At 37.0% G+C, this 14,229-nt stretch overlaps 1 non-coding gene across 1 annotated transcript; it reads right to left on the minus strand.

Moving 5' to 3' along the window:
* Window positions 1–1,221: 1,221 nt before the first annotated feature.
* Window positions 1,222–1,328, minus strand: LOC141669531 (small nucleolar RNA R71). Its single transcript, XR_012553807.1, has one exon. It is a non-coding gene; the product is annotated as a small nucleolar RNA R71 (small nucleolar RNA).
* Between the last annotated feature and the right edge of the window lie 12,901 nt (window positions 1,329–14,229).

Below are 14,229 nucleotides of genomic sequence, written 5' to 3' on the forward strand. Positions count from 1 at the left end.
TAGCATAGGTTCGTGTATGTGTATGCATGATTAGTGGGTAACTCTAACCGTTTTACTTGCCCTGTGTAATCAGAAGGAATAACTTGTGCTTAAATCGTTATGTTGTCAAATTATATAGACATATAGGGTCTCAACATAATTGATGCATATTCAACTTCTGTCTTAATTGTGGATGCTTGGTAGAATGGTATTAGTACAATGAAAGTTGGCTTTTATCAGTTTCGTGTTAATCGATTAATATCATCACCGTTACAAGCTAAGGGTAATAACAATAACTATTGAAGGAAGTAGTAATGAAGTTGTGATCTCATGTGTGTTTAATATTGTTAATTCAAGTGTCAATTAAGTGTTTAATTTTCGCAGGTAATTCTAGTTAATAAGTAGTTAATCAAATCTAAGTGTTATTGTCTTGACATTGAGAAGTAATTATACATTGGTGAGTGAGTGTTAATTGAATATAATTAGTATGAGTCTCTGTGGGAACGAACTAGAAAGTATTTTTTATTACTTGCGAACGCGTATACTTGTGTGTATTATTAGCGCGTGTTTTCCGCCCTAACAAGTTTTTGGCACCGCTGCCGGGGACTCAACGTATTTGTTTAGTTTATGTACTTACCATCAGTGGTCATTAGGACTCATTGATTAAGACTTGTTACATATTATTTCCAGTTGTATTTCAGGTACTTTAGCGAGCATTTATGCAAACACGTTCTTGTACTCGCAAGAGGACTTTAGATACGGCTGAGGAGACAGACGAAGTTCTGGTATTCCGGAGAAGATAGATTTTAAAGATTCGGATATAGAGAGTGAGCAGAAAGAACCAGTAATCATGGGTGATCGTATAGTTCCGGCAGATCCAGCTCTTATAGACTTTTCTCGGCCTAAAATTGATGACATTCAGTCAAGTGTCCTTCATCCGGCTATTCAGGCTAACACCTTTGAAATCAAGTCGGGCACTATTTAGATGGTGCAGAATTCTGTTTCTTTTGGAGGTGCTGCTACTGAAGACCCCAACATGCACATCAGGAATTTTTTCGAGATCTGTAGTACTTTCAAATATAATGGTGTGACTGATGAGGCTATCAAGCTGAGGCTTTTCCCATTCTCTCTGAGCGATAAAGCTAAGGACTGGTTATATTTTGAACCAGCTGGGACCATCACTACTTGGAAAGATCTTGTGCAAAAGTTTCTTTAAAGTTTTATCCAATGGAGAAAACTGCGGGCATGAGGAGTGCTCTTACTCAGTTTGCACAGCAGCCTACAGAATCCATGTGCGAAGCTTAGGAGCGCTACAAGGAGATGTTGAGAAAGTGTCCACATCATGGTATGCCTGATTGGATGGTGATCACTGGTTTCTATAATGGTTTGGGGGCCCAATCTCGGCCCATGCTCGATGCAGCAGCTGGAGGTGCCTTGTGGGCCAAAAGCTATACTGAGGCTTATAATCTTATTGAGACTATGGCTCCAAATGAGCATCAAAACCCAACTCAAAGGATGATGCCTGGAAAGGTAGCAGGTATTCTGGAAGTTGATGCAGCTACAGCTATTGCAGCGCAGCTCCAAGTGCTCTCTATGAAGGTCGATTCTCTAGCCACCTATGGTGTCAATCAGATAGCTATGATATGTGAACTTTGTGCAGGTTCTCATGATACGGATCAGTGTTCTCTTGTTAATGAATCTGTTCAGTATGTGAATAATTATCAGCGACCGCAGCAGCCTGTGCCAGCTACTTATCATCCTAACAACATAAATCATCCAAATTTTAGATGGAGTATTAATCAAAATGCTATTCAACAACCATATCAGCAAGCGTAACTAAACAGTTTAATCCACCTGGATTCCAGCAACCACAGCATTATGCTCAAAGGCAATCATATCATCAACAAGGAGGTGATGCTCCACCTTCTAGTGCTGATTTTGAGGAACTTAAGTTGTGCAAAAGTCAGGTTATTTCTATCAAGACCTTGGAAAATCAAATCGGTCAAATAGCTAATGCAGTGCTCAATCATCAACCTGGCACACTTCCCAGTGATACTGAAGTTCCAGGCAGAAAGGAAGCTAAAGAGCAAGTCAAGGCTATTACTTTAAGGTCTGGAAAAGTTTCTGATGCTGAAAAAGCAAAAGACGGAGAAGCTAAAGTTGGCGATGCAGAAGAGAAGCAAAAGGAGAAAACGGCAGAACCAAGGAAGACTACTGTTGAACACACTTTGCCTGAGGGTAATACAGGGGAGAAACATCTCTATCCTCCACCACCTTTCCCTAAGAGACTGCAACAACAAAAGTTGGATAAGCAGTTCGGTAAGTTTCTGGAGGTGTTCAAGAAACTTCACATCAATATACCTTTCGCTGAGGCTTTGGAGCAAATGCCTAGTTAGGCAAAATTTATGAAGAGTATTCTTTCAAGGAAGGTGAAACTGGATGACCTTGAGACCGTTGCCCTAACGGAAGAGTGCAGTGCTGTGCTGCAACAAAAATTACCACCAAAGCTTAAAGATCCAGGTAGCTTCACCATTCCTTGCACCATTTGAAAGTTGTCTTTTGACAAATGCCTGTGTGATTTGGGAGCAAGCATCGATGCCGTTGTCTAGCTTCAAAAAGTTGAATTTTCCTGATCTAAAGCCCACTTACATGTCTCTACAATTGGCTGATCGTTCTATTACATACCCATGAGGCATAGTGGAGGATGTGCTAGTAAAGGTGGATAAGCTCTTTTTTCCTGCAGACGTTATCATTCTCGATTTCGAGGAAGATAAGAAGATTCCCATAATTTTGGGGAGACCTTTGTTGGCTATAGGCCGTACCTTGATAGATATGCAGAAAGGTGAACTTACTATGTGGGTACAGGATCAGGATGTGACATTCAATGTGTTCAAAGCGATGAAATTCCTTACAGAAGACGAGGAGTGCTTAAAGGTGGATTTGATTGATTCTGCGGTTACTTCAGAACTTGATCATATGCTAATGTCTGATGTGAAAGGAATATGTCCTAAGTCCAATCATGTATTAGGATTTAGAAATAACTTTTTATGTAATCTGTTTTGATTTTATTGATATTAATAAAAGACTTGTTTTGTTTTTATTACGGGCTCTATCTATTTAAGTGTTTAAATAAGATACACCATAGTTTAGAGTAAAGATTTTTATGGATTATGATGAGATCATAATAGTGAGACCTAAAAGATGATAACTCTAAACTTAAATAGTTCCTGGTCGTAGGATTACTAACTGGTAATTAATAATCCGCAAAGATCGGTACATAGTATGCTTGCTTCATTATGAAGGATGTCTGTTCTCATAGACATTTGTGTGGTGACACTATAGCTAGTATGTAGGTGCTTATTATAGAATAAGTTCACTGAACATGACTCGCACAGCTGAACAACTGATGGAGTTCACTCACGTGTCAGTAGTTGTTCACATAGTGATAGTTGTACAAGTATCCTTAGACTTGAGGTCATCATAGTCATCTTGTGTACACTAAACTATGCTTTGGTTTAGTTCTTAGTCTCCAGGGACAATTATTAGGGCTCTACTGGGTATAGGAATTTATACACGAAGATAGTGTATGATCAATATAGGATCTACCCCTTCCAGTGAAGGAAGCGAATGTTCAAGGCTGATCCACTTATGCTAGTTTAGGAATCTCTGGCCAGAGTGAATGAAATTAGAAAGGAGTTTCTAATTTGCACAGAACTACGCATAGTAAATGGTAAGCAAGTGATTGAATTAGATAGGCTTGACACGAGATCCATGCCTTGTATTTAATTGGGACATTGTAGGGTAGAAGGAGTTTATTGTACGGTAACTATTCACTGAATAGGTTCTTGGTATTCTAAGCAGTGAATTCATATTATCCGGATAGTCGCGATATGCTGAGAAGTATCCCTCACGATGTAGAATAAATGTGATTAATTAATTAATCATATTTAATAAATTAGAGAATTTATATAAATAATGATAAAATAGTTTTATTATTATTTATTTCTACTCCCGGCTTAATATTGAACCTACAGGGTCACACCATAAAAAGAGAATGATTTAATGGTGGAGGAATTAATTAATAATGGCTAATAATTATTTATTTGTGAAATAAATAATTAATTGGCAAATTTAATAATTGATTAAATGAGATTTAATTGATTATAAATTAATTAAGAAAAGTTCTTAATATTATTAATTAAGGATTTAATTTTTCAAAATTAAATCATGAGAGAGAATTATTCCTAAAGTGTTTAGAAAAAGGATTAATAATTAAAAGGTGTTTTAATTATTAATGAGAATAATAAATGGGATAATAATAATAATATTTATGGGAAAATTTTAGCTGAAAATTTTGCCTATAAATATACTATTATAGACCCTATTTTTATTTGAACCCCAAAAACCCAAAAAGTTTGAAAAACCCAATTATCTCCACCTCCTTCCTCCTCCTTAACATCGTTTTCTTGGTGGATACCGGTGGAGTGCTTCACATTTGAGGAGCAACTACTAAGGACCTATGATCGTTGTCTCCGAATTATTTTAAAGGTTAGATCGATCCCTCGAATTTTTATTCATGATCTGTATGCTTTTATTTGGATTTTATATGTGCGAAAGTGTTTTCCCATGCCCCCGCTGTGATTAAAATCCAACAATGGTATGAGAGCCAGGTGGTATGCATATAGATCTGTGGTAAAAATTTCAGAATTTTATGTGCTTGTATGAATTAATTATGATTTTTACAAGTTATATCATGGATTAATTTTTTCTGATGAGAAATCGTTTCTCAGAATAATTTTGAATGTTGATCTGGGTTCTACAAGTGTTGTAGATCGTCTGGGTATTTTTTTCATAATTTTATGATGTATAGATTATTTATTATGAATTTTTGAAGTTGTATCAATTAAATTCGTAATTAAATAATCATATATATATAAATTAAAGTATACATATATATATATATATGTGTTGCTGCTGTTTGTCTGCTGTGTTAAAGAAAGAACAGGTACGGCTATCAGTATCAGCACGGCGATCGAGAAGCTGTCCGGCGGCTGCTGCAAGAAAAAAAAAATAAGGGTGTCGCGCATTCCGGGAATGCGTTACACCCTGTGACGCATTCACGGAATGCGTTACACCTTTTAATTAGTTAAAAGGGTTGTAACGCATCACCGGAATGCATTATAGGGCTTGTAACGCGTTCCTGTAATGCGTTACAGCCCGACTGTCCATATTAAAATTGATTTTCTGGGAGTTTCGTAACTCCGTTTGAGGCGTGCAATATACCGTTGGATTCGTTTTTCCGAAAAGGATCTAATGGAGTGATCAATTTTAGTTTATATAAAAGTTTTGAACTGTTTATATTTTCATGAAGTATTTTAAAGTTGTTTTTGACTGTTTTAGTTGCTTTTAAATGCTTCATGTGATACATAGAGATGTATAATGCTTAGACTAATGTGCTAGATGATATAACATGCCTACCTTGATGTTTATTCATGTTGATATATGTGATATATGCTTAGTTTATCATGCGATGATAGATTTAGGTGAACTTAAATGAACATAAGGCGTTTGTTAGACAACCTAGTATAGTGAAATTGTTTTATAACCTTAAGAATAATATTTTGAATACAATCATGAGATTCTTGTGTTTATGAAACACGTAATTGAATATGAATTTTCGATATGAGAGAAAGGATGATTCTGTCAACAACAGATTTCTATCTGTAAGAAAGGGTTATTAAGTGACACCTCTTGACAATGCTCCACCCGATCTAGGAATCATCTGATTATTGATTATTGATTTGAAATATTTAATTTAAAAGGAAGAATTTCTTTATAATATGATTATGATTGTAACGTAATATAATCCCTCTAAAATTAAATAATATCAAGTAGTAATTGGCCAATGATACAACGGGCTTGTGTCAGTCATAGCCTTCCAACATGATAGAAAGTAGTTCTTATTTTTGAATCATTGTCGGTTCATGCTACAGCCGAGGGCTTTGATTTCGAAATAAGAAATACTTGTCTATTATATAGAGATGTGTACATTGAATAAGAATCTAAAGGTCGGTATGTGCTACAGCCGTGGGCCTTTGGGGACTGATTCAACTGTACGGAATGTTGGGTTAGACTTGACTTAGAATATTGAGTTTATCGTGCCACAGCCGAGACTCAATTATTCAAGAGGCTAAAGTTTGATTAGGGAATAACATAAGATGTAATTGACAAGAGTTGTCTGCCTATTGAACATTACATGGCGGTTCGTGCTACAGCCGGGGTTGTGTATTGGAATGTAGGATCCCTATTCCCACTAGCATTATGAATGCTTAATTTTTCACGTAGGGGGTTGAATAAATTAGATAAACTAGTGGGAGCCACTTATGAATAAAGACCCGATTCATATAGTGTTTTAAAATGAAATTGAATATTTGCTAAGTGTTGTTATGTGTTTATCATTTACAGATTTACAATATACATTATGTCTTCTGCACTATCACTCAGGAGCATACTGGATGCTCTCAAATTGACTGGTCCTAATTATGCTGACTGGCTTTGAAACTTGAGAATTGTTCTCAGGATTGAGAAGCTGGAATACGTGATTGACTCACCTAAGCCTACTGAACCTGCTAGTGATGCACATAATGATGAACATGTTGTGTATCGTAAGTGGATAGATGATGCAAATGTTGCTCAATGCATCATGCTAGCTTCCATGAACATTGAGCTACAGAAGCAACATGAGCATATGGATGCTCACACTATCCTAATGCATCTACAAGAGTTGTATGATGTGGCGGGGAGGACAGCTCGATATGAGATATCGAATGAGTTGTTCGGTTGTAGGATGTCTGAGGGATCATCTGTGAATGACCATGTACTTAAGATGATCAATTTGATTAAACGTCTTGGACAACTTGGTTTTGCCATGGATGGGGAGCTGAGCCAAGACTTCGTCTTGCAATCGCTTCCGAGTTCGTTCTCGCAGTTTGTTGTGAACTTTCACATGAATAAGTTGAATGTCAGCCTGCCTGAACTCCACAACATGTTGAAGATTGCGGAATCGAATTTTCCCCCTAAGAAGAGTTCTGTTCTTCTAATTGGTGAAGGTTCCAATCCTAAGAAAAGGAAGAGGAACTCTTCCAAGAAGAAGAAAGTAGGTGAGAAAATGTCGGTTCCGCCAAAAGCTGAAGACCCCAAGAGCAAAGTTTTTTGCTTTCACTGTAACAAGGTGGGGCACTGGAAGAGGAACTGCAAGGTTTACCTTGCAGAATTGAAGAAGAAGAAGGGTAGTGAGACTACCGCTTCTGATTCAGGTATGTTCATGATAGAAGTGAATATGTCATTAAATCAAATTTCTACTTGGGTATTAGATACCGCCTGTGGTTCTCATATCTGCAATTTGTTGCAGGGACCAAGGAGAAGTAGGACTCTTGAGGAAGAGGAGGTGATTCTACTGATGGGAAATGGAGCAAGAGTTGCTGCTGAAGATGTAGAATCATTTCATTTACATATGCCTACGGGCAAGACTATTGTTTTAAATAATTGTTATCTTGTTCCCTCGATTGTGAGGAATATTATTCCCATGTTAGACTTGGCTGGATTTTCATTTATTATTGAGAATAATGAATGTTCTATTCTTAGAGATAATATTATTTATGGACGTGGTGCTTTAAATAATGGTCTGTATAAATGTGACATAATTTACTTCAGATTGAACAAACTAATAAAAGAAAAGGGATGATGAAAATCTCACTTCATTGTGGCACTGCAGTCTCCATTTAGTAGACATGGAGAGAGGGCTACAAATTTGCTAGGAATGGTACACACAGATGTATGTGGACCAATGTCTACGCAAGCCATGGGTGGATTTTCATACTTCATTACTTTCATAGATGATAGATCTAGATTCAGATATGTGTTTGATGAAACACAAGTCTGAAGCTTTTGAAAAGTTCAAAGAGTATAAGTATGAAGTGGAGAAACAAACCAAATATAGTATTATAATTCTTTGATTAGATCGAGGTGGTGAATACTTTAATGGAGTGTTTCTAGATTATCTCAAAGTAAATGGTATAGTCTCCCAGTGGACTCCTCCAGATTGGTATCTGAAAGGAGAAATCGAACTTTGTTAGACATAGTTCGGTCCATGATGAGCTATGCAAATCTTCCAGTATTTCTATGGGGTTATGCATTGGAAACCTCAGCATATTTACTGAATAAGGTGCCTTCCAAATCTGTTCCTCAAACTCCGTATGAGATATGGAAAGAAAGGAAACCGAGTCTTAAACACGTTAAGATTTGGGGATATCCAGCTTATGTCAAGAAAGTTGACCCAGATAAGCTGGAATATCGATCCGTAAAATGTAGTTTTGTGGGATATCCTAAAGAGACTTTAGGGTATTACTTTTGCACCGATCATCGGGTGTTTGTCTCCAGATATGCTACCTTCTTGGAAAAGGAGTTTATCCTTGAAGGAAACAGTGGGAGCAAAATTGAACTTGATGAAGTTCAAGAAGCACAAACTACTACGGATCAAGTGGAAACACCTGTTCTGACTGAACAACATTTTGTGGAACAGCCCATTCATAGAACAGGGAGAGTGTCTCGCCAACCTGAGAGGTAATATGGCCTTGTCATTGAGAATGACAATGAGTTGTCGATCACTGATGATGACGACCCTGTGACCTATAATGAGGCTATGAGTAGTGTTGACTCAGAGAAATGGCATAGTGCCATGAAATCCAGAATGGAATCTATGTATACGGTATACAAAAGATAGATTATAGCAGATGGCCAGGTGGAGACCTATAAGGACAGGCTTGTGGCAAAAGGATTCAAACAAAGGCAATGGATTGACTTTGATGAAACTTTTTACCTGTAGCCCTGTTAAAATCATTTCGGATTTTGCTTGCGATTGCTGCTTACTACGACTATGAGATCTGGCATATAGCCAGATGGTTTTCTTTCCAAGGGAAATGAAAACCTAGTATGTAAGCTACTGCGAACCATATATGGTTTAAAGCAAGCTTCTTGTAGATGGAACATTCATTTTGATGAGACAATCAAAGAGTTTGATTTTATCAAAAACATAGATGAACCATGCGTCTACAAAAGGGTTAGTGGGAGCGCGGTAACATTTCTTGTATTGTATTGAAATATAGTTAACACACATAACAACATAGTAGACCCACTCACAAAGCTACTTTCTGAAAGTCACTTTGATCGTCATAAAGACTAGATGGGTATTAGATACCAGAGTGATTGGCTTTAGTACAAGTGGGAGATTGAAAGGAATATGTCCTAAGTCCAATCATGTATTAGGATTTAGGAATAACTTTTTATGTAATCTGTTTTGATTTCATTGATATTAATAAAAGACTTGTTTTGTTTTTATTACGGGCTCTATCTATTTAAGTGTTTAAATAAGATATACCATAGTTTAGAGTAAAGATTTTTATGGATTATGATGAGATCATAATAGTGAGACCTAAAAGATGATAACTCTAAACTTAAATAGTTCCTGGTCATAGGATTACTAACTGGTAATTAATAATCCGCAAAGATCGGTACATAGTATGCTTGCTTCATTATGAAGGATGTCTGTTCTCATAGACATTTGTGTGGTGACACTATAGATAGTATGTAGGTGCTTATTATAGAATAAGTTCACTGAACATGACTCGCACAGCTGAACAACTGATGGAGTTCACTCACGTGTCAGCAGTTGTTCACATAGTGATAGTTGTACAAGTATCCTTAGACTTGAGGTCATCATAGTCATCTTGTGTACACTGAACTATGCTTTGGTTTAGTTCTTAGTCTCCAGGGACAATTATTAGGACTCTATTGGGTATAGGAATTTGTACACGAAGATAGTGTATGATCAATATAGGATCTACCCCTTCCAGTGAAGGAAGCGAATGTTCAAGGCTGATCCACTTATGCTAGTTCAGGAATCTCTGGCCAGACTGAATGAAATTAGAAAGGAGGTTCTAATTTGCATAGAACTACGCATAGTAAATGGTAAGCAAGTGATTGAATTAGATAGGCTTGACACGAGATCCATGCCTTGTATTTAATCGGGACATTGTAGGGTAGAAGGAGTTTATTATACGGTAACTATTCACTGAATAGGTTCTTGGTATTCTAAGCAGTGAATTCATATTATCCGGATAGTCGCGATATGCTGAGACGTATCCCTCACGATGTAGAATAAATGTGATTAATTAATTAATCATATTTAATAAATTAGAGAATTTATATAAATAATGATAAAATAGTTTTATTATTATTTATTTCTACTGCCGGCTTAATATTGAACCTACAGGGTCACACCATAAAAAGAGAATGATTTAATGGTGGAGGAATTAATTAATAATGGCTAATAATTATTTATTTGTGAAATAAATAATTAATTGGAAAATATAATAATTGATTAAATGAGATTTAATTGATTATAAATTAATTAAGAAAAGTTCTTAATATTATTAATTAAGGATTTAATTTTTGGAAATTAAATCATGAGAGAGAATTATTTCTAAAGTGTTTAGAAAAAGGATTAATAATTAAAAGGTGTTTTAATTATTAATGAGAATAATAAATGGGATAATAATAATAATATTTATGGGAAAATTTCAGCTGAAAATTTTGCCTATAAATATACTATTATAGACCCTATTTTTATTTGAACCCCAAAAACCCAAAAAGTTTGGAAAACCCAATTCTCTCCACCTCCTTCCTCCTCTTTAACATCGTTTTCTTGGTGGATACCGGTGGAGTGCTTCACACTTGAGGAGCAACTGCTAAGGATCTCTGATCGTTGTCTCCGAATTATTTTAAAGGTTAGATTCGATCCCTCGAATTTTTATTCATGATCTGTATGCTTTTATTTGGAGTTTATATGTGCGAAAGTGTTTTTCCATGCCCCCGCTGCGATTAAAATCCAACATGATGCATTAGAGAAAGCCTTAGTGGGGGACTTTGACAGTGATGATGAGGATGGCAATGCACAACTACAATATCTAAATGCTTCTCCTTGGAGGCGAAAGCTAGACATGCCATTTGAATCTCTTGGTACTTCTGACCTCAAGAATGCTGAAGGAAATCTCAAACCATCTATTGAGGAAGCACCTACCTTGGAGCTTAAACCATTGTCTGAACACTTGAGGTATGCTTTTTTAGGTGATGCATCTACTTTACCTGTTATTATTGCATCTGACCTTTCAGGTAATGAGGAGGACAAGCTCTTAAGGATCTTGCGAGAATTCAAATCGGCTATTGGATGGACTATAGCAGACATAAAGGGGATCAGCCCCTCGTATTGCATGCATAAAATTCTGCTAGAAGAAGGTAGTAAGCCAACGGTTGAGCAACAACGACGACTTAATCCTATCATGAAAGAAGTGGTGAAGAAAGAAATTCTGAAGTGGTTGGATGCAGGAATCATATATCCTATTTCTGACAGTTCTTGGGTGAGCCCCGTGCAATGTGTACCTAAGAAAGGAGGTATTCCTGTGGTAGCAAATGAGAAGAACGAGCTCATTCCCACTTGAACAGTCACAGGATGGAGGGTATGCATGTATTACAGAAAGTTGAACAAGGCCACGAGGAAGGATCACTTCCCTCTTCCATTTATTGACCAGATGCTTGACAGGTTGGCCGGTCATGAGTATTATTCTCTTTTGCATGGATATTCGGGGTATAATCAGATTTGCATTGTACCAAAGGATCAAGAAAAAACTACCTTCACTTGTCCATTTGGCACGTTTGCTTTTCGCAGAGTTATGTTTGTCTTATGTGGCACACCTGCCACTTTTCAAAGATGTATGATGGCTATATTCTCTGATATGATTGGAAAAAATATCGAGGTGTTCATGGACGACTTCTCCGTCTTTGGACATTCATATGATGAATGTTTGAATAATCTTCGTGCGGTGCTCAAAAGATGTGTGGAAACTAATTTGGTGATCAATTGGGAAAAATGTCACTTTATGGTGCATGAAGGCATTATTCTTGGGCATAAGGTCTCTAGCAAGGGTCTTGAGGTGGACAAAGCCAGGGTGGGAGTCATTGAAAACCTTCCACCACCTATTTCTGTGAAAGGAATCCGTAGTTTTCTTGGTCATGTGGGTTTTTATCGGCGTTTCATTAAGGACTTCTCGAAGATATCTAAGCCGTTGTGCAACTTGCTCGAGAAGGATGTGCCTTTCAAATTTGATGATGAATGCTTGGCGGCATTCGAGACTCTCAAGAAGAGTTTGATAACTGCACCAGTTATTATGACACCTGATTGGACAGAGCCTTTTGAGATGATGTGTGATGCGAGTGATTATACGGTGGGCGCAGTTCTTGGGCAGCGCAAGAATAATCTCTTTCATGTGGTCTACTATGCTAGTAAGACTTTAAATGGAGCTCAAATGAACTACACCACTCCTGAGAAGGAGCTCTTGGCTATAGTCTTTTGTTTCGAAAAATTTCGATCTTATTTGCTTGGGACAAAGGTGACAGTGTTCACTGATCATGCGGCCATTCGCTATTCGGTTTCCAAGAAGGATTCGAAGCCTAGACCATTCGTTGGGTGCTCTTGCTACAGGAATTTGAGTTAGAGATCAAGGATCGAAAAGGTACTGAGAATCAAGTAGCTGACCATCTCTCTAGATTGGAGAATCCCGATTCTACTTTACATGATAAGACATTGATTAACGAATCTTTTCCGGATGAGCAGTTGTTCACAGTTCAGGAGGAAGAGCCATGGTTCACAGATATTGTGAACTATCTTGTCAGCAATATAATGCATCCTAATATGAACACAGCTCAAAAGAAGAAGTTTCTGCATGAGGTGAAGTGGTATATGTGGGTTGAATTGTATTTGTTTAGACAAGGAGCTGACCAGATCGTCAGGAGATGTATCCCATTCTGTGAGACAGAGGGGATATTACGAGACTGCCACTCCACGGTTTATGGTGGACATTATGGTGGTGAGAAGACGGCAGCTCGTATTCTGGAAGCAGGTTTTTTCTGTCCTACTTTGTTTAAGGATGCTCATCAGTTCGTTTTAAGGTGTGATCGTTACCAAAGAGTGGGGAATCTTACGAGGAAGGATGAGATGCCGTTAAATGTGATGCTTGAAGTCGAGGTCTTTGATGTTTGGGGAATCAATTTCATGGGGCCATTTGTCTCATCCTGCAATAATCAGTACATCTTGCTGGCAGTCGATTATGTCTCAAAATGGGTAGAAGTCAAGGCTCTACTCACGAATGATGTAATAACCCCAATTTTTGGAATTTTTGAAACCCTTATGAATAGTGTTTTGCTGATTATGCTGATTAAGAAAACTTTTCATGCCACACTATGAAGGGGTTCTTTTATGGATATTCTGAGATTTTATTGGTACTCTATATGATATATAAGTGTATGTAAAGATCGTCATAATCCAAATTTGAACCTTTTGATTTTTCCCAAAAATCTACCAGATACAGAAAGAATTGAGTATAAGGTAACAAGATAAAAAGGATTTAAATTCAAGGATTGTAAGAGAGGATCATAAAAGGAATATAATGTATTGAGAAAGGTTAAGAGAACCCAAGTAATAAGATCCAGGGTATGATCCCTCAAACGATAAACGAAAATGAAAGTTAAGCGAACCGTATAACAGATCAGCGATCATTAGCCAAATAATTAAAAGCTCATAAAAGAGATTAGTGAGGATGATGTCATCAAACCAATGAGAAGAGGACAAAGGAGGGAAGATGACATCACATGGTGACATAAGCATGACCAAGCAAGTGTGTTGTTGGTTGAATTAGAACCACACAAAAATTACCATGGTAAAAAGGTAATAAAACAAAACAAAACAAATCAAAAATCAACCAACCAAGCCAACAATTCATTTTCACCAAAAACACAACATTTTCTCACCTTTCTTCTTCCATGCTCTCGGCTTTTTCTTCTTTTCCAAAGCAAGAAAATCAAAAATCAAGTTCCAAGCATTATTAAATCACAAGGTAATTATCTACGACTCCTTATGCATAGTTATGGATATCCTATAAGTTTGAGCTCCTAAATCATTCACAATCTCTTCCTAAAAATCATGGAAGAAGATGGTGAATAGTGTTTTTCAAGAACTAAAATTTTTGTTCTTGAAGTTTTGTTTAGTTTAAGCTTGGATAAGGACTTTAAGGGTGATTCCAAGCCATTCTCTTGATTCTCCACTCTCCAAGGAAGGTATAACCCCTCCAAACCCTAACT

Source organism: Apium graveolens, chromosome 6 (genome assembly GCF_009905375.1).
Source record: "Apium graveolens cultivar Ventura chromosome 6, ASM990537v1, whole genome shotgun sequence".
NCBI lineage: Eukaryota > Viridiplantae > Streptophyta > Magnoliopsida > Apiales > Apiaceae > Apium > Apium graveolens.